Raw genomic sequence first — 22,130 nt, forward strand, 5'->3', positions numbered from 1 at the left:
CCTATGTTCTTCACTGTTTTACCCACCTAGAAGAGTGCCTGGCACATAGTAGGTCAACACATTAGGATCATTTGGGAAGTCTTAAACATGTAACACCCCCCCACACACACACACACCTAAAATAAATGCAATGCCTAGACCCCTCCCCAGACCTGTATTACATCAGGATCTCTGGGGGTGGGGCTCCAGGTAAGGCACTGGTGTTTTTTAAGAGCTCTGTAGTTGATCCTCATGGCCATTCAAGGTTAAGAACTACATTAGGGAGGTGCTCGATACAGAGCCTACACAATTAGGGAAGCACGAGCGGGCATGAGGGTGGCGGTAAAGGAGGGATTCTGATGGAAGAATCCCTGTGACTTGCAGTCATCCCTGCCTTTCCACCTCCTACCCAGGCTCCTAGTGATGGGGTGTGAGGGTGAGGAGAAGATTCTTCTCTATGCCAAGGCTGAGTTGATGAAGCACAGCCCATGGCAGTGGCCACTTTGGGGTCCAGGTAATCCACAAAGGAAAGCATCCTGGAGAGGTCATGCTGTACCTGGTGAGAGGAAGGGCACCACAGTGCACTATTTGCACACATACAAGTCCTAGACTGGAGAACCCTCCTGACCCCTTTTCCTCCCCCCAGGCCTCCAACCCACCCCAGGGCCCTGCCTAGCCACCTTGCAAGAAGCTGAGCTGGAGATTTGCACCCACCCTCAACGCCCCACCACAGGGATGGCTCTTCTTGGCTCTTTTAACCTGCAACGGTTGACAATAAGGAAGAGGTACGAGAAGATTTTCTCCCTACATGATTATGATACTTCTGAAAGGTTGAGCTGTGGGATTTTTTTTTTTTTTCACTTCTCTCCTGGAAATCACCTCCATATGCTGACTGGACTGTAGGATAAGACTTCTTCTTTACACTGAGAAAGCATTTCCCACTATATTTAGGAGACAAGTGGAACTGCTAATTTTTCAGCTTCCTTAATGGCTTTCAATGCTACTTGTCAAGGCTGATTTACTTTAAAAAATTTTTTTTTTATTTTCTAACAATAAACAACTAGATGTAAAATCTTCCCTTGTGCTTTGATTGGTGGTTCACACCTTTTGGAATATCTAGCTCATAATTTCAGAAGGAAGCAGCTGGTACTCGACGTTTAATTCCAACAAAATGCCTCATTCAATCCCCCCTCTCCCAGATAGGGTACACAGGCAATTGGAAACTATTCAATGACACTGATCCAAATGTCCACATTAAGTGTGGAGAAAAGGTAGAGTATGCTTTTAATATCCTGGAAGCTGAGCTAATGGCATTGAAATGTCTGATCTTAAGAAAACAAGATTGTGGCAAGAAAGGGTGACTATTTTAGCTGCTGTTGATATCTGCATGGGGAACCTTTGAAACTAGAGTAAACACACAGGTTTTTGTTCCTGAGTCTGGGTGAGTGTTTTACCCAAGGAGCTTTGCTGTAAATCAATGGTTTAAGTATTAATAATGATAGGTATTGTTAACTGAGGACTCACTGTGTGCAAGGCTTTTACATAGATTATCTTGTTCAATCGCTACTTTAATTATCCCTATTTTATAGATAAGGAATTTGAGGCATAATGAGTATAAATAATTTGTCTAAGGTCACATAGCCTGGAAGTAGTAGCTCGTAGCCAGGGGTTGGCACACTTTTACTGTAAAGGGTCAAAGAGTAAACTTTTTTGGCTTTGTGAAGCCTACAGACTCCATTGCAACTACTCAACCCTGCTGTTGTAACGAAAGCAGCTATAGTCACCATGTGAATAAATGGGAGTGGCTGTGTTCCAGTAAAACTTTACTGGCGGGCTTCCCTGGTGGTGCAGTGGTTGAGAGTCTGCCTGCCGATGCAGGGGACACGGGTTCATGCCCTGGTCCGGGAAGATCCCACATGTCGCAGAGCGGCTGCACCCGTGAGCCATGGCCGCTGAGCCTGCACATCTGGAGCCTGTGCTCCACAACGGGAGAGGCCACAACAGTGAGAGGCCTGCATACCGCAAAAAAAACCCCAAAAAACTTTACTGGAGATAGGTATATAAATGGGAGAGAGAGAGGAGAGAGAGAGAGAGAGAACTATATCTCAATAAAACTGGAAGAAAAGTTAAAAAAAATAAATAAAATTTAAAATTATGAAATTAAATTTTAAAGGCTACTGTACTGTATATTTGAAAAAAATCCTTTAAAACAAAAGTAGGTGGTGGCAGCCTACATCATTCTCAATGGTGAAAAGCTGAAACCATTTCCTCTAAGATCAGGAACGAGACAAGGATGTCCACTCTCACCACTAGTATTCAACATAGTTTTGGAAGTTTTAGCCACAGCAATGAGAGAAGAAAAAGAAATAAAAGGAATATAAATTGGAAAAGAAGAATTAAAGCTGTCACTGTTTACAGATGACATGATACTATACATAGAGACTCCTAAAGATGCTACCAGAAAACCACTAGAGCTAATCAATGAATTTGGTAAAGTTGCAGGATACAAAATTAATGCACAGAAATCTCTTGCATTCCTATACACTAATGATGAAAAATATGAAAGAGAAATTAAGAAAACACTCCCATTTACCACTGCAACAAAAAGAATAAAATACCTAGGAATAAACCTGCTTAAGGAGACAAAAGACCTGTACGCAGAAAACTGTAAGACACTGGTAAAAGAAATTAAAGATGATACAAACAAATGGAGAGATATACCATGTTCTTGGATTGGAAGAATCAATATTGTGAAAATGACTATACTACCCAAAGTAATCTACAGATTCGGTGCAATCCGTATCAAACTACCACTGGCATTTTTCACATAACTAGAACAAAAACTTTCACAATTTGTATGGAAACTAAAAAGACCCTGGATAGCCAAGGCAATCTTGAGAGAGAAAAACGGAGCTGGAGAAATCAGGATCCCTGACTTCAGACTATACTACAAAACTACAGTAATCAAAACAGTATGGTACTGGCACAAAAACAGAAATATAGATCAGTGGAACAGGAGTGAAAGCCCAGAGATAAACCCATGCACATATGGTCACCTAATTTTTGATAAAGGAGGCAAGAATATACAATGGAGAGAAGACAGCCTCTTCAATAAGTGGTGCTGGGAAAACTGGACAGCTACATGTAAAAGAATGAAATTAGAACACTCCCTAACACCATATACAAAAATAAACTCAAAATAGATTAAAGACCTAAATGTAAGGCCAGACACTATAAAACTCTTAGAGGAAAACATAGGCAGAACACTCTATGACATAAATCACAGCAATATCCTTTTTGACCCACCTCCTAGAGAAATGTAAATAAAACAAAAATAAACAAATGGGACCTAGTGAAACTTAAAAGCTTTTGCATAGCAAAGGAAAACATAAACAAAATGAAAAGACAACCCTCAGAACGGGAGAAAATATTTGCAGATGAAGCAACTGACAAAGGATTAATCTCCAAAATTTACAAGCAGCTCATGCAACTCAACATCAAAAAAACAAACAACCCAATCCAAAAATGGGCAGAAGACCTAAATAGACATTTCTCCAAAGAAGATATACAGATTGCCAACAAACGCATGAAAGGATGCTCAACATCACTAATCATTAGAGAAATGCAAATCAAAACTACAATGAGGTATCACCTCACACCCAGTCAGAATGGCCATCATCAAAAAATGTACAAACAATAAATGCTGGAGAGGGTGTGGAGAAAAGGGAACCTTCATACACTGTTGGTGGGAATGTAAATTGATACAGCCACTATGGAGAACAGTATGGAGGTTCCTTAAAAAACTACAAATAGAACTACCATACAACCCAGCAATCCCACTACTGGGCATATACCCTGAGAAAACCGTAATTCAAAAAGAGTTGGACTTCCCTGGTGGCACAGTGGTTAAGAATCCATCTGCCAATGCAGGGGACACGGGTTCGAGCCCTGGTTCGGGAAGATCCCACATGCCGTGGAGCAACTAAGCCCATGTGCCACAACTACTGAGCGTGCGCTCTAGAGCCCGTGAGCCACAACTACTAAAGCCTGTGAGCTACAACTACTGAAGCCCGTGTGCCTAGAGCCCGTGCTCTGCAATAAGAGAAGCCACCGTAATGAGAAGACCACGCACTGCAACGAAGAGTAACCCCCGCTCGCCGCAACTAGAGAAAGCCCACACACAACAACAAAAACCCAATGCAGCCAAAAATAAATAAATAAAATTTTTTAAAAAAAGAGTCATGTACCACAATGTTCATTGCAGCTCTGTTTACAATGGCCAGGACATGGAAGCAACCTAAGTGTCCATCGACAGATGAATGGATAAAGAAGATGTGGCACATATATACAATGGAATATTACTTAGCCATAAAAGGAAACGAAATTGAGTTATTTGTAGTGAGGTGGATGGACCTAGAGTCTGTCATACAGAGTGAAGTAAGTCAGAAAGAGAAAAACAAATACCGTATGCTAACACATATATATGGACCCTAAAAAAAAAGGTTCTGAAGAACCTAGGGGCAGGACAGGAATAACGACGTAGACGTAGAGAATGGACTTGAGGACGTGGGGAGTGGGAAGGGTAAGCTGGGACAAAGTGGCATGCACATATATACATTACCAAATGTAAAATAGATAGCTAGCGGGAAGCAGTCGCATAGCACAGGGAGATCAGCTCGGTGCTTTGTGACCACCTAGAGAGGTGGGATAGGGAGGGTGGGAGGGAGGAAGACGCAAGAGGGAGGGGATATGGGGATATATGTATATGTATAGCTGATTCACTTTGTCATAAAGCAGAAACGAACACACCATTGTAAAGCAATTATACTCCAGTAAAGATGTTAAAAAAGAATAAATAAATAAGCAGGTGTTGGGCTGGATTTGGCCCTGGGGCAGTAGTTTGCTAACTCCTGCTTTTAGCCAAGATGCTAAGCTCTGTTTTGAGGTCTGTTGCTGGACTCTTTTATTTCAATAATCCTCTTTCAAGATCTTTTACATTTACGTATGAGCCATTGAGCCTACTTACACGATGACCTACTGAGCAAATGATTGTGATTTTTTAATAAGTCACATTCTTTAATGCCAGCAACACTCTAAATGTTCTAGGAAAGAGCTTCTGGATGAGTGGGATTATAAGCCAACCAGGACTCTTCAGAGGAAAGCCTCCGTGTGCATCTTAGCTCTCAGGAGCTTGTAAGCTGGCACGGTGGGAGAGGAGCTGGGTTTTGCAGCATCCGCTCTGTGCCAGGCCCTGTGCAGAGGCTCTTCATGCTCTCCATGTCCTCAGAATGTCTATATACCACTCTTTCCATACAGGCTTCAAGGAGGCCCTCAAAAACACACAACACCAACAAGATAAAAGAACTGAAGAAGATGGAATACTGTATCATTCAATCCCCACATCAATCCTGCAAGACAGGCACCATTATTCCACTTTATAGGTGAGAAATAGAAGCTCAGAAGGGAAGTTACTTGCCTGAGGTCAGAGAGTGAGTAAGTGGCTGAGCATTTCACCCCAGACGTGCCCAGTTTCTTTGCCTGTACACCTTCCGATTGGTTACAATGCCCCTTTGTAGTGGACTGCACGCCTCACCTTACTTCATAACTCAGTCATTGAATGAGTTTGGAAAGTCAGTTCAATCTGAAATTCTGTTTGCTTCCGCTCTGTAAAAATGAGGATAGGAAACCTTGGTGTATCCTACTCGCTTGACATAGTTGCTAAGATAGTCAAGCGAGGTAGAGTACGTGAAAGATCCTTGCAAAGTGTGGAACTCTGCCAAGGTGCCATGGTGGCATGTGCCAGAGAACTGGTCAGAGTTGCCGTGAGGCAGCAGCTTTCACCCCCTCACCACACTGCTGGCTACTGAAAGGGTTCCCCTGCCCCCAGGGGACCCTGGGCCACTGAATCATTCAGATTGCCCAAGTCTGGAGAGGAATTGGCCCCCTAAAATCCCCTGAAGTCAGCCCAAAGCTCAGGAACTTGGAAAACGTAACAGAATTGTCATCCAATTTCTATTCACATAAATGACTCTTACGAAGGCACTCATAAGTGTCATCACCATCTCTCCCCACACCGCCTTCCTCCCAAGGGACCTTCCTCCTACTTCTATTCCTCTAGTCTCAAAAAGGGCTCTTTCTCTTCAGGATATGTATAAATCCAACCCTTTCTCCCAGCTCTAACCCCTGCCTAGTTGTTTCAACGACGTGGTAAGGAACGCGGTATGAGACGGCTTTCATGGGTCTTTGCCTCAAAGCTGTGACGTTTCAAAACTGTTGGCTGAAAGTTAGAAACTAGAAAAGTGGAATAGCTTGATTATATAAGGAAAAAAATGTCTGTATGTCAAAAATCACATAACATTCAAAAGGAAATGGCAAACTGGAAAAATATTTGCAACACAGGACACAGAACTAGTATTACTCGGTATCTAAGATCTTCTACAAATCAATCACAAAAGTGACTACTCAAAGTGGGAAAAAGCCATCAAAAGGCAATGCACAAGACCAATTCTAAAGAAAAATTAAAAAAATGTTTTGCCTAGTTTGAAGTAACACCAGATATCCAATTCTTATGGAAGCATCAATAAAGGAAACGTTTAGACAAAACATACAGGATTACACCGGCATGTGTAAATTGTGTGCGTGTGTGTGTGTGTGTGTGTGTGTGTGTGCCCTCACATGGGTGTGTGTAATCTCTCTGTATAAACCTACACCTGCCTGAGCCAATTTGGATGATTGGAGAGAGTGATATTGGAGACGATGATTGGACTGAATGGCAGATTTAAAACTTATGAAAACCACATATACAAACATAGCCAGGATTTCAACTCTGAGAATTTTGACAAAGGGAGAAAGAAGCAGATATGTTTAGGGAGGAAGCAGCCTCATAAACTCTTGTTTTGCAACAGTGTCTGGAATGAAGTATATAAGGCCTGAGGCTCCATCTAAGGCAAAATCATACTGGAGAAAAATCCATTCATGAAGCTAAGTCATCCTAATGTAAATGATATTTCATGAGTAGAGACTGAAACTAGTGTGAAGGACATTTTCTAAATCAATGTAAAAGTGTGCAGAAATAGCTGGATCTAAATTGAATAAGAATTGTGTGACAAATCGATGAGGTGGTGAGGAAAAGCCAGTTAAGGTACCGATGGGCCTGTCAAGAGAATCTGAATGCTACAAGACCGAATCTAGAAGATTCTGGGTAAAGATGTTTCCTTGGAAGGGTTAGCAAAAGAAAGAGTTCTTTGAAGTGCTTTCCCAAAGCCTATTTTCTGTCCTTTGGAGCTTTTTGACTTTGAGTGGTTGGGAATGATTGGTTTTGATGATCTCAATCGCTCTCTCTCATTCTCTCTCTCTCTCTCTCTCTCTCTCTCTCCCCCTCCATTACCACCAACAGGCTGACTCCCCTTGCCCCCTCCAATAACAGGCTGATTCTATTAGATCATTAACTTTCTCTTTCTTATAAAAAGAGTGCATTTGATAACATCATTTAATGGGGCACTTGAGAAATGGCCCCTTTCAAAGTGTTCATCTTCATTTGTCCTGGTTGAAGAACTGGTGAGGCTAACTTAAGACAGAAGTAAGCACCTTTCTACTGAGGGTCTCACCTGGTAAGAGGTAGCTCATTTGGGTCCATTTAATGATAAAAATATGAACAAATCCAATCTAGAGTTTAGGGAACTGCCTATATTTTGAAAATCTTTGAGTTTCAGCTATTCTGTAAGGATTGACGGGAAATTCAACATGAGAGAACATTCCTGCCTTAGAACTTCTTAGGGAGAATCAAGCAAACCACAATGTAAGAGTGACCCTTTGTATATCTTATTCTAGAAGAAACGAGTCCTGGGCCAATTCATGTTTTCTGAACTTCATGTGAAGAGTGTGTGGGATATTCAAAGAAGGAGTGAGCACCATATGTGGACACCTTAAAATTGACAGGTGACTCAGCTCTCTTGGCGCTATCTAGGCTGCTGGCAAATGACAGGCGTAATACTAAGCCCATACAGTGTCGTGGTTAGCAGAAAAACTGGAAGAAAGTCATGAAAGCAGTTGAGATAAACTGGCCATTGATCAAGATGGATTAAAAGACAAAATGAGTTGGCACCAGAAATAGATTAAGATGAGCAACTCTACACACTTTATTTTTAATGACCTTTAAATAATATAAATTCATTACCATTTTTAAATTTAATACTGCAATGTTTAAATTCTTAACCCTGGTGGTGCAGTGGTTAAGAATCTGCCTGCCAATGCAGGGGACACGGGTTCGATCCCTGTTCCGGGAAGATCCCACATGCCGCAGAGCAGCTAAGCCCGTGTGCCACAGCTACTGAGCCTGCGCTCTACAGCCCGAGAGCCACAACTAAGCCTGTGCGCCTAGAGCCCGTGGTGCCCCGAAACAAGAGAAGCCACCACAATGAGAAGTCCACTCGCTGCAACTAGAGAAAGCCCGCGCGCAGCAAGACCCAACGCAGCCAAAACTAAATAAATTTTTAAAAAAAGAAGAAAATGAAAATAATCAATAACCACCACCAAGAGTAACTGTGTTAATATTTTGGTTTGTTTCTTTCAAGTCTTTTACTATGCATGAATACATTTTCTTTTACAACACCGATTATTTACTATATACCTCTATGCAATATACAATTAACTCTGTAGTAGACAACTTTGTATGTAAATCTTCGTTGAGTGTCTGTCATTTCCTTAGATTAAATTCTCTAGAAATAGAATTACCGAGTCAAAAGATATGAATTTCGGACACGTGGACACGGGGGGAAGGGGAGGGTGGGACGAACTGGGAGAGTAGCACTGACATATATACACTACCACGTGTAAAATAGATAGCTAGTGGGAACCTGCTGTATAGCACAGGGAGCTCAGCTCAGTGCTCTGTGGTGACCTAGATGGGTGGGATGGGGGGCAGGGAGGCCCAAGAGTGGGGGATATATGTATACATATAGCTGATTCACTTCGTTGTACAGCAGAAACTAACACAACATTGTAAAGCAACTATACTCCAATAAAAAAAAAAGATATGAATTTTCAGGTCTTAACATGTATCACTAAATTGATTTCTGGGAAGGTCAACCTAACTTATTCTTAAATTATCCACTTCTTTAAATGCATCTTTTTACCTTCTATGGAGCCTTTCATTTTCCCCTTGAAATTAAATAATCTCCTAAACTTGGTTCTATATTGTAATAGGAATAAAAAACAAATCCAGGTTTATTGAGAGAACTATTTTGTGATTTTGTTGTAACTTATACTGAGATAATTCTCAACTTTCTCAAATACTTTCATACCCGTTATTACATTTAGTCCCCACAAAAAATCCCATGAGGTGAATAGAATTAATTAGAGAATGTTTTAAGCTTTGGGAGAGGGTTTCAGGCATTATCTTGTTCATATTTTATTAATGTTTCCATCTGACAAAGGCACAGGGAGGATATGAGACTTTTAGAGTTCTAGAGCCTAAGTGTTTGGAATCTCAGTTCATATATCACCTTCCCACTGGATGACCTTAACTTTATACTGGTCCATGTAAGGCTTTGTGGCACTCCCAATTTCCTCCTCCTTCTGCACTGTTTTATCAATGCATTGGGAACTACACCATTCAATCTCTCCTTATTATAGGGATATGCAAATAATTGGAAATCTGGACTGAGACTCCTAAGCAGAGACAGAGCACACTTGAAACAAGCACTTTATCTATGATGTGGATGATGACCTAGAAGAGTATCCCCAAGAGTATGTAGATGAAAATGAGCCAATGGACTTGAGAGAGGTCTGAACTTGGGGTGAACTTGATAAACCAAAGTGGGCAAGGGAAACTTAGTGAGAACAAGTTTAGAGCTCCAAGCTCAACCTATTTTAGTACTGTACTGTTCTGACCATGAGGACTGCTGAGAGCTGGAGTATGCAGAGACTCAGAGGGAATCGTTTCCACTAGTAATTCTCACCTGCTCACGTGATTTAAGTAGCATAGGTGAGTTCTGTCAACAGACAGGAAGAATCCTCAAGAAGAAACATCAAGCCTCCTTCCACCCCAAATATTTGGACATTCTTTACAGATTATCATCTGCCTAAATCAGTGTGGATTACAACATACTGCATGGAAGTTAAAACAGCACTCTGCTGGTGTTTGATGATCAACCAATGGTCTATCATGGTCTCTGGTCAGTTGTTGCTTTGTTTTTCCCCAGGGGTCAAATTTATTTTATTTTAAAACATCTCCATAGCATTTCCGTTTATTTTGTGTGTGTGTAATTTTAAATTCAGAGGAACCACTTCTTAAAATGCCTGACATTTAAGAAAATCTGGTGCTGTATTGCCACCACGGAAGCCAAGTATCATGTGTATAGAATGTAGCACGGTTTAGCACGTTGAGTGTACCAGATTTTCCTTAAAATTAACATTCATGCCATATGTTGGTGCCCTAAAATCAATACTACTTTGGCTGATGAAAATGCAAAAGGAAAACATTCTCAGACTGAGTGCTGTTCTCTTTCTTTGTAGACAATGTTTTATGTAGACATTAGCAATTATCTTTGGGAGAGAATGATGAGTGCCTGCTCTGTAATTCTTGGTGAGAGGTCAAACACCCAAAGGCATGGAAGCCAGAAGGTCCAGCTTGTAAGGCAAGGGAACCTCCAGGTATTGGCCCTGTAAGATAGTCCTGTGTTCTCAGTTTACTATTCAGCTCCAGACAATGCCTTGGCAGAAACTTGGAGGTAGACTCCAGACTCATCCACCATCATTATGTTCAAGAGGGCAAGGGGGAGAGGAGGAGCCCAGAAATCTTTCACTGAACTTAGAGAGGGCATGACACCAGAAATTTAGACAATGCTCTGGCAACCCAGGGCAACAAGTGACCTATACTCACACATTCCCTTGTGCGTCCCAGCTGGTGGGCCTTGTGACCTTTGAGGTCACACTCCCTCTGAGTTGCTCCTCTGCCCCTACCTGCCTCTGCAGCGTATGGCCTCCATGGTGCCAACAAGAAGTAAATCTTTATGCCCATGGTTCAAGCATCTGCAGTGTTCTCGATTTGCAATGTGCTTTGCCTATGTATTTACATCACTGCGCTCCCTGGGCCCCTCTATGGCTTGGGCAGAGTCTGGGGCTCTCCCTGACACACAGGGGGCACAGCCTTTTGCTTATAAATATTGATCCAAAACCCATACTAAAGGGAAGGACAAGAGGACAAGGTCGCATTACTCCTAAAACCACCAGACATATTTGAACTATGATGGGAATTCTGTGCCTGGGGCTTCCGTTGTGCTGCAGTATTAAATAAGAATGGTGTGTTCTCAAAGCTGAAGCAGGCTTTTACATCTGTACTGTAAAGGACACATAGTATTTAAGGGGAACATTTGAAAATCCTACCAGTAGTAGAACCTAAGAGAGTCTGGAAATCTATCTTTAAAAAAAACTTTTTATTGTGGAAAAATTCAAACTATAAAAGTAAAGAGAATAATGTAATGAATCCCCATGTCTCATACCAAGTTTCCATTATGACCAAGCTTATTCCACCTATACCCATTCACTCCCTTACCTCCCAACTAGGATGACTTTGAAGTAGATCCATGACATCTTATTATTCCATCTATACCTATTTTAGGATGTATCTCTTAAACATAAGCACTTTTTTCTTAAAACATAGCTACACTACTATATGTAATATCTAAAATAAATCAGTAGTTTCCTTAATCATTAAATATCCAATCAGTATTCAAATTTCACTAGAAAATCCAGTTTTTTGCCTTGGAATGAAAAACATTCTTGGAATTGTGTCAGTTTACTAGTAAACTAGCCAGTTTTCCACCTTTCAGATATCATAGAAGAGTTTGAAAGGTTGAAAAGAAAGCTCCTTTTGGGAGCTCTGACAATGAAGATAAAGAGAAGGAAGAACTACTTGGACTTCCTTAACCCAGGGTCAATGAGTGTTGAGACTGAAAAGGTTGTTACGCATTATCCAGCTCCACCACACTTCCTTGTTGGAAGCTGAGGCACAGAGGAGTAAACTGACTTCCTCAAATTCACACAGCGAATTAACGACAAAGTATTCAATTTTAAAATTTAAGAGGCTCTATTTAAGATATTACTTATTTTGTTTTTAAAGTTGTTTTAGAAGGACCTCTATTTCCAGGGCTTTGTGCATGGATTTAAGGTCTGTGTGGCTGCTTTGATAGTTTAGAGCTGTGCTGTCCTATTCAGTGCTAATCAGCCATACGTAGCTCATGAGCACATGAAATATGACTAATCTGATTTGAGACATGCTATGCATGTAAAATACATGCTGGATTTCAAAAATTTGGTGAAGGGAAGGTAAAATATCTCATTAATTGTTATTTTATTGATTAATGTTAAAATAACATTTTTGAGTTACTGGGTTAAATAAAATAGATTTGTTCAAATTAAGTTCACCTGTTTTTTACTTTTTTAGTATGGCTACCAGAAAATATAAAATTCCATTTGTGTCTTACATTCTATTATGTTTCTGTTGGACAATGCTGGTTTAGAGATTGTGTTTTTGATCCAGGCAGGATTCCATCAACTCATTACACAACCAGGCCTTGGGGCTGGAGAGGGCTGGGGAAGGTCATCGATCCTACCCGTCTCTTATCACTAAGGCAGGAAACTAACTAAACCACCCTACAGTAAATCTTATTTTTAAATATTTGTAGAAAAATAAGACTTCTAACTTCCCATGGCTTTGCCTAATAGAAGTAGGTGAGTTCTACAAGTAGGAGAGTCATACATGTACTTGTGCAAGTATTTTAAACAAAGCACTAGGAATTATTCTTGAACTCTCCCTCCATCAACCCTCATGGCCAATCTAAAAGCAAGTTCTACTTTCAAAATACCTCTCAGATCTCTACATTTATCCTCGTCGTGACCTCCCCAACCAACTGCCTGGTCCAAGCAACAACGATCTCACCTTAGCTGCGGCGTTTGTCTCATAATTAGTCTTCCACACCATTCTTACTCCACTCTTGTAATCCATTCTCCACGAAGCAGTGCAGTGGCTTCTCAGAGAGCACACATGACCATGTCATTCCCCTCCTTGAAGGCCTCCAGTAGCTCCCCATTTATTTCGGGATAAAATTCAAAATCTGAACACGGCCTTCAAGCCCAGCATGGTCTGATCCATTTCTTCGGCTGCATCTTGACCACGTTCCCCAAGCTCTCTGCAGTTTACTCACATTGGCCTTCTCTCAGTTCCTCATCCATACCGTGCTGCCCCTCCTTTCAGAATCTCCATACATGTCATTCCTATTGCCTGAAAACTCTTCCCCTCCCTCCATCTACCTCTGTCTAATCAGTACATATTTATTCAGATCCAGCTCAAAGCATCCCTTCCTCAGCACTTCCTGACCAGGGCAGGTATACTAATTTCAACACTCAGCACAGATCAGAGTGGTCATTTTCACTTATTTGTGTGATTATTCACTTAATGTCTAACTCCCTTTGTAAATTGTTTGCTCCATAATTGCAGTGAGCCCATTAGTTCACATTCACTGTTGTATCCCAGCACAGTTCCTGGCACGTCATAGGCCCTCAATTAACGGGAAGGACAAAGGAAGAAAGGCGAGGTGGTTGTACCAACAAGAATCCTGTCTTGGGCTTCCCTGGTGGCTCAGTGGTTGAGAAGCCGCCTGCCAATGTAGGGGACACGGGTTCGAGCCCTGGGCCAGGAAGATCCCACATGCCGTGAAGCAACTAAGCCCACGCACCATAACTACTGAGCCTGCACTCAAGAGCCCATGAGCCACAACTACTGAAGCCCGCATGCTACAACTACTGAAGCCTGTGCACCTAGAGCCTGTGCTCCACAACAAGAGAAGCCACTGCAATGAGAAGCCCGTGCGCCACAATGAAAGGTAGCCCCTGCTCGCCGCAACTAGAGAAAGCCCACGCACAGCAACAAAGACCCAACGTAGCCAAAAATAAATAAATCAAAAAAAAAAAAAAAGAATCCTGGCTCTACTTTCTTTACTACTCTTGAGTGGAGAGGAACACCCCTCATCACCATTCCTTCACAGCTCGTTAACTTATTCCTGGACAGACTACCTGAGTACCCCAGTTATGGATTAGCAAATTCTATGGGCTCTATTTTCAGTGTCTATCCGTAATCCAGCCACTTCTCACCACCTCCACTGCTTCTACCGTGGTCTAAGCCACAGGTTTCTTCTAGGAACTTTGACCTTTACTCTGAAATAATGGAAAATTGTTTTCTAATAGCCTCTTAACTCTTCTCCTTACTTCCACATTTGGCTCCTTGTACACTCCTGTGTACTCAACACAATAGTCAAACTGATCATATTAAAGTGTAATTCAGATCTTCTTACTCTCCTGCCTAAAACTCTCCAACAATCTTCTATTTTAGAGTACAGCCAGAGTCCACCCTGTGGTCTGCAAGTATCTCCATGATGTCGTTACCCCGCTGACCTCATACCCTACCACACTCTCCCTGGCTTACTCCACTCCAATCCCAATGACCTCTGGTTTTTCTCACACACACCAGGCTTTCTCCCACCTCAGGGCCTTTGCACCTGCTGCCCTTTCTGCCTGGACAGCCCTTCCTCTGGATACCTACATGATTCTCTCTTTGCCTCCTTTAAGTTTTTGTTCAATATCACCTTTTCAACGAGGCCACCCTAACCCCGCCCTGCTCCCCACCCCTGCACTCCCTCTTCTTTCTCCTTCCTTGTTTTATTCATTTACTTTTTTAAAAATTTATTTATTTTTTGGCTGTGTTGGGTCTTCGTTGCTGCACGCAGGCTTTCTCTAGTTGCGGAGAGTAGGGGCTACTCTTAGTTGCGGTGCGTGGGCATCTCATTGCGGTGGCTTCTCTTGTGGAGCATGGGATCTAGAGCACAGGCTCAGTAGTTGTGGCACATGGGCTTAGTTGCTCTGCGGCATGTGGAATCTTCCCGGTCCAGGGCTCGAACCCATGTCCCCTGCACTGCCAGGCAGATTCTTAACCACTGCGCCACCAGGGAAGCCCCCTTGTTTTATTTTTCTCCATATCTTCTAACATATTATGTAACTTATTTATTTTATTCATCGTCCACTTCCCTCTGCTAGAATGCAGGCTCCATGAGGACAGGGATGTTTGTCTTCTGTTTCCTGTTATATCCCCTAACTCATGGCCGATCTAAAAGCAAGTTCTACCTTCAAAATACCTCTCAGATCTCTACATTTAGAGAGATCTGTCCATCAGATCTCTCTAAAGTGCCTAAAACACTGTCTATCAAGAGGTTGCTGCCGGATAAATGTCTGCTGAAAAACAGGCAGGCTTGCAACCAGCCATCCAGCGTGACCAGGCAGAACTGGCCTGTGTTGTCAGCAGGGCCAGCTTGGCTCTACCTCAGAGCTAGCTCAGGAGACTTGGAGGCTCTCTAAGCCCAGGTCAGCTGCCCAATGTCCTAGCTCAGTTCTGGTAACTGTCTGTGAGGCCAAGGAAGAAATATGGTTCCAGAGGGCATCTAAATGGCTCCCCCCAACATCCTCCCCACCTCCCCCTCCTCCATCCCCACCACACACAAATATACCACACAACCGTCTCCCTTTCCAAGGACACAACTCAGGCTATTTCTAAAACTGAGATTCTGATCCAAAACAGTAGCCAACACACAGTGCATCTCCATGTGCACAGGAAAAGACAGGAGACCTCTGAGCAATTTCCTGGCCCTATATTTTTCCATTCCAGTAAATGAGGCCTTCTTTAGCTCAGGAATCTATCTCTGAATCCAGCCAATGCCTTAATGGTGCATTCCATTCATTACTGTCTGGGCTTGTTTCTTTGTTCTTGGATTTTCCATTTTAAGTGATGGACACCTGGATCCCTTCTGTCATAAAAATTTTGACAAGGAGCTCTCCTGGGTGTTGACTACTAGTTAAGGTAACGCTAATAGAGAGCTCCTTTCCTAAATAGGCATTTTATTTAATAATATGTAATACTTAAATTGCACTCTCTGCCTTCAAAGGGTTTTGCAAACTTTACACTCTATTAAGCTGAGCAGCATTCACGCTTTGTGGCTGAGAACCCAGCAAGGTTAATTTGCCTAAGGCCACAGCTAGCTGTGTTTTGGACAAAGCACTTTGTCTTCTTTAACAGATAAGGAAAATATAACTAATACAAGTTGTAGTTATTTAGCAACTGTCATGATCAGTAAATTAGTTTTGAGTTCTTTCTGTGTGTTTTTTTAAGCCCCTGTTTGGAGTTCTTTCTTGGCTGTACTAGCTCCTCCATGTCTCCAGATACAATTCCATGTTCCTCTTCTTCTTTGTCCCCAACCCCTACCTTTCCTCCTCTTCCTCATCTTTATTCTCTGTTGGGTCTGGGATACTCTAGCTGCCAGGAGGAACCCACCATATCCCCAACCTGACAGTTACCCTTATCCCTGTTTCTCTGGGACCTACTTTCAGGAGATAAGCATATTGTCATTAATAGATTACGAAGGCTTGAAGTCAAGTTCCAAAGGGTGGAGAAAACCAAAGAATAAGTTGTATAATATCTTCCTGGCTTATCAGTTTTAGTGGTGAGTAATTTAAAGCATTTTAAATGCAAACAAATATGGATATGTTATGGAGCGGAATGCAAACACTAGGACAGGCTAAAGGCTGAATTTCTACCTAAGCAGATTACTTAGGATTTCTTTTCTAGATTTTTCTCTCCCATTAGCAGTACTTGGATTAGAAAAGTCTAAGAAGAACTGATATAACACGGCACTTCCTCTGAGCTCCATGGAGGTGAAATATCAGGATTGATTTTCTAAGGGCTGGTAGAATCAGTCTTGTTATTGTATTGTGCCTTTGAGCAAGGAATGCTTTTTCTGGGGACTGTCTTGAAGGTAATGGAGGGAAGCTGGGGCATCCTTTCCTCTGGATCTTGAACATCCACCAGGCAGCAGCCTTACCAAACTGAGGGCAGAGTGGCCTTTTTCTCATTATTCAACAAATAAAAGAAATACGCAAGGAAACCTATCATACCTGAGACTATGATTAAAAAGAAAAATCTGGCATGTGTTCAAGGATGAAATTTCTATTACAAACTGATTTCACACTGAATGTGTTGAAGACCTTTAAAGAGAATGGAAATATGTGAAATAAAAGCTAAGCCACGATTACTTGGATTTGGCTTTAACCTGTCCACACTGAGGTGCACATAACCTCAAGCCCCAAGGATACTTAAGCTCATCACAGCATGTGGAGATAAGGTATAGAGCCATGCATGTAACGTGCCTGTAGAATGCACTTGTTATAGAAGAGCAAAGAGCTCAGGACACAGAGTCAGAATCCCAGCTCCCCGACTTACTAACTTTCCTAAGCTTCCCTTTTCTTAACCGTAATAACAGGATAATAACACTTTATCAAATATTTCTAGCTCTTCTTCTGAGCACATAGTCAGATTGCACTTCCCTATTCCCTTTACTTGTAGGCATGGCCGTGTGACTTGCTTTGGCCAACAAAATGCGAGCACAAGTGACGTGTCATTTCCTTGTGGAATCTTTGAGAATCAGTCCATGGTTCCCATAATTTTCTTTCCCTCTACCATAGCAACCTGAAACATTTCCAGTATAGCTGTTCTGTCAGCCTCGGTCCTAAAGCTAAGGTGACCTGGGTCAAAGCCACTGTTGATTTACAAAATGGATATGTAATGGAAGGGAGATATAAATCCTTGTTTTCTTTCTTTTTTCTTTATTTTTTTAAGCTGTGGGGATTTAGAGTGTGCTTGTCACTGAAACGTTACCTAGTCTATCCTGACTAATACACTACTTCATGGATCTGGGGAAAGATTAAAACGAGATACCTAATAGTTGTTACTATTGCTATGTACCTGCATGGTGCATAGCAAGTGCTAAATAAATGCTAGTTCTTTCCTCCCTTACTAAATTTCTCTGCTTTGTGATCCTTCCCAGTCCTTCCTTATCAGCCCTGAGCTATGCTGCTCTTCAGATGGTTGTTTTCAATTTGAGAAGAATGAAAATCTTCGTTTTAAGACTTTTTAAAGTATTCCTTCATACACTTTAAGAAAATGAGAGAGCCCTTGAGTGGAGCAGACTGGGAACTCCCATGATGGGAAGAGAACCTCCTCTTTGAAATTTATAAAAGAGAAAGGAGCTAAGTGTCTTATCAAGGAAATCAGCCAGAAAGTAAAACCAGTGAACTCTGAAAATTTCCAACCACAGAGAACAGTCCACCCTACAGCAACATGCCTCTATCATGGAGCTGGGAGCACAGACCTTTCATGGGGATCCGGTTCTGACTCTCCTTTAACAGGCTCTCTGTCCTGGAGAGAGGTGGAGTCCTTGATCTACTTAGTACCTGCTTTTACGACATTTCAGTAAGAATGATGAAGATGGTCAGACCTCAGACTTAGCTTTTTCCTCACTGGCTTCTTAAGAGGCCTCTCCGTTCCTCTACCCAATCCAGGCTGTAGCTTCACGGGTCTGAGAGGGGAAGCCAATGGGCTACTGCTGCTGCTTTAGCCAAATCACTTAGACTTAATCATTAACAATTCATTGAATTAGTCCATCAACCTAATACTTTTTTAGGGTGTTTAGCTCCACGTTGGAGGGAAAAATTTCCTACCTAAATTTACTCTAGAAAGCCACGTCTTTGAGACCCATTCAAAGGGTAAATGTTTGTTGATCAATTTAGAAGGCATTCATTAGGGCTGTGGTTCTCTAAACTGTTGAAAATTTCGAGCATAAGAGAAGGAAAGAGGAAGGGAATATATATGAGACAGAGCTTAATAAGTCCTCCGCTTTTGCAGTCACTTCCAGAAATTAGAGGCAAGCAAGACAGCTCTATTTCAGAACCTCCAGTGAGCGAAGAGACATGCAGAAAAATAGGAAAGGTGACAAAGGAGAACGTTCATTCAGAGATTTGTATTAAGCATCTGTGGAAGGATAGGTGCTGTGCTGGGCATGGATGGACAATGGTGAGAAAAGTCATGGTCCTGACTTTCTCAAGGGGAGAGGACACTATTGCTATTTTGTGTGGGTTCACGGTAGAACTTCATCATCCCTGCCCACCCCCAACCACTAGATGCCAATAGTGCCCCCTGGTCATTGTGATAATCTCCCTGTTTCCAAATGCCTCCGGGGTGGACTCTACTGTCCCCAGTTGAGAACTACTGAACTTGAGTATGATAGTTGTTGACGGTGCTACATTAGAGAGCTCTCAAAGGCGCATAAAGGACCCCAGTGAGAGGAGGAGCCAAAGAGAAGCTCACCCTGAGATAGCACTTGCTCTCTACATCTTGCCCTGGTTTACAGATCCGAAGTTCCAAAGGAGGCAGGACTAGGTTTGAGGTGCTGGTGGCTCTGAAGATACTCTGAATTTACTTGAAGTTTCGGGAATGAATAGAATTATTTGAAGAGGAGGAAGCTATAAGGGGTGCGGATTGGTTAGCAAGAACCGCTAGACATCCCTCAATAGTAAGCTGGTCGGCTAGTAGATTAACAGGGACCCTTTAGAGCTGGCCCACAGCTCCTTGGAAGAAGCTTAGAGGGATAAAGGCACATCATGTTGGTACTGATGTTGCACGGCCACCTCAGGGGGCTGGCACATACTTTTGGCAACTCACAACCTTCTTCCTCATTTTTAGGTTGCATTAGTTGGAGGACGAGAAAGGCTGATAAGAGAAAGAGAAACTAACATTTATTGAGCACCTAGTATGGTCAGATAAAGCACTAGGAATGTTCCAGTGTGCTATATCACAGAGAGGCTGAGTGAGGTAGAAGGAGCATAAACTGAGAAGTTAGGCAGCCCAGGGTTTAAATTGTAGGTCTCTCACCTACCAACTGTGACCAGTTACTTAATCTCCGAGCCTCAGGTTCCTCATCTTGAAGCAAACAAAAAAAAGAAAACCACCTCACGGGGTTAATTATGAGACTTCATAAAATAAGGTATACAAAACACTTGACAGAAAAAAAAGCACTCAATAAATATACTAGTATTTTTGGCTTCCTAACAATACTAGTAAGAAGAGATTCTCGTGGTTGTAAAGAGGAAGGAGGAAGACCTGAAACAAGATTAGGACTAGAGATCTAGAAAAATAACAAGACAAGTCAATAATGCTCATTCCAAGTTCCTAGTTTGTTACTGCAGGCCTTTTCATCTGGACCTTTTGAGGGAAAATCTCAGCAATTGCTGCAGCTCTGAAAAATGGGCCTCAGAGAGCCCCTCTCTCTACTGTGCACTGGTCAAACCATTGGGATGCAGGGTGGGGTGGGGGGCATTCTGGATCAAACCTTACGGACAGGGACACACTGGAGAGCACACAGAGGAGTGCAACCTGCTGGTGAGGAGATGCAAAACCACACCTTACTGAGATGGCTGACGGAACCTGGAGTGTTAAGAAGGAGGTGTGTTGGAGGCCTGGGGATTTGATAGCTTCTACATGAATACTTCAAAGGGCCGATACTTGGAAGGACTGGATTTGTTCTGTGTGGTCCCAGTGAGTAGAAACAGTGTCAATGGATGGAGGTGACAGGGAAGCATATTCACCTCCATTCAGTATAACCATTAAATTACTGGAAACTTCTGGAAAGCTTGAACTGGGTTTTATTCATGTAGTGCCCACAGCACCAGCACAGAGCCTTGCCCACGTGGTATAGCCAACGATGAGTAGCTGCTACGATTATTACTGCCTGGTCTTGGGAAAAGCAGCCAGTTTGGAAAAGCTGATTATCTCTTCATTTGCCCATCAGCCTGAGACCTTTGTTAGAAACAATTATGTCAGGCAGTAGTGACACTCAGGGCAGTCCATTTTTAAAAGTCTAGCAACAGGTTCTTTTTTTCTACCTTAAACAACTCACTTTGCAAACACTGAAAAAAAAAAGTTTCTATCGGGCTCAAAGGTTGTTCATGGCATAAAGCTAAACAACTATCCATGGGGTGATCTGGAAGTGAAATTTTAAGCTACATAAACATTGAGCCTGCTGTGAAAGGTCATTCTGACTTCCTTTGACCCTCTCATAACTGTGATCCTCAGCATTTTGGTTTGTGGCAAGAAAGCATTGCTTCTCTCCTCCTATCTAGATGGTTTACTGGTCTTGTTTCCTCTCATGGTTTCTAAGGAGGAATAAAGCCTTGACATCTGCTCCAAGCCCAAACTCTTCCTGCCTGATCTACTAAATGCATATTTTGATGACATAAAGTTGATAGATTTGTAACAGCTACTGGACCAGAATATATAGAAACATCATCGTCTATCTCGAGCTCATTGAAGCAAATACTCCCAAACACAGTATCTGCATAAAAGCCGCTGTCCTAACTGCCCGCCTGTGACTAAGGAAACGTAGATGAGGAATTACATATCTAGAATTGCCCTTTCTTCCTATTCCACATTTTCACTTATTCATAAATTTATCCCCCAAATGTCTATCAAGTTCCAACTATGTGACAAAAAGTGGTGCAGCAAGTGTTGCCTAACACAACAAGACCACATTTGCTCTTTCCTATGTGACAAGAATGTGTTAAGGCATCACGTGCATTCACTCACGTGACCGTCACAGCACCCTATGAGGTAGGCTCTACCCTTTTCTCCATTTTGCCAATAAGGAAACTAGTACGCAAATAGGTTAAGCAGATTGCTCAATGTCACACAGGTCAGAAGGGAATCTTTAGGGAGACAGCTGTTAGACGAAGGAAGAAATTAAACAATAATGATGACTACTTCCAGACACTTTCTATCAAATATAGGTATAGGTAGCAGTTTAAGAGTAGAAAATCTCACTGCCACCAGAAGACCTAGATTATTCAAAATACCGCCCTGTAATTTATTAGTGAACACCAGCTTTGCTCTACAGACGGTGGTTCCCAGGTTTTTCAGCATGATGCCCTTTGTAAATTTCATAAATAAATAAATAAATAAATAAACCCATTTTGCAAATCCCCAGAAAGTTTGAAAAAATACCAAATAACCAAAAGCTATTTTTAATTCAGCAACATTTGAAATTAATTTATATTTTATTCATTACCACTATATAACAAGATTTGAAAGCAGAGGTACGTGTACTTTCAAAACATTATTTAGTCAGTGTGCAAACAGTAGGTACTTGACATCCAAATACAGACCCCTGGACTCCTTGCAATAACTCCACAGACCCTGGAGATTCACAGAACTTATGACT

This window comes from Phocoena phocoena, chromosome 3 (assembly GCF_963924675.1).
Source record: "Phocoena phocoena chromosome 3, mPhoPho1.1, whole genome shotgun sequence".
Lineage (NCBI taxonomy): Eukaryota > Metazoa > Chordata > Mammalia > Artiodactyla > Phocoenidae > Phocoena > Phocoena phocoena.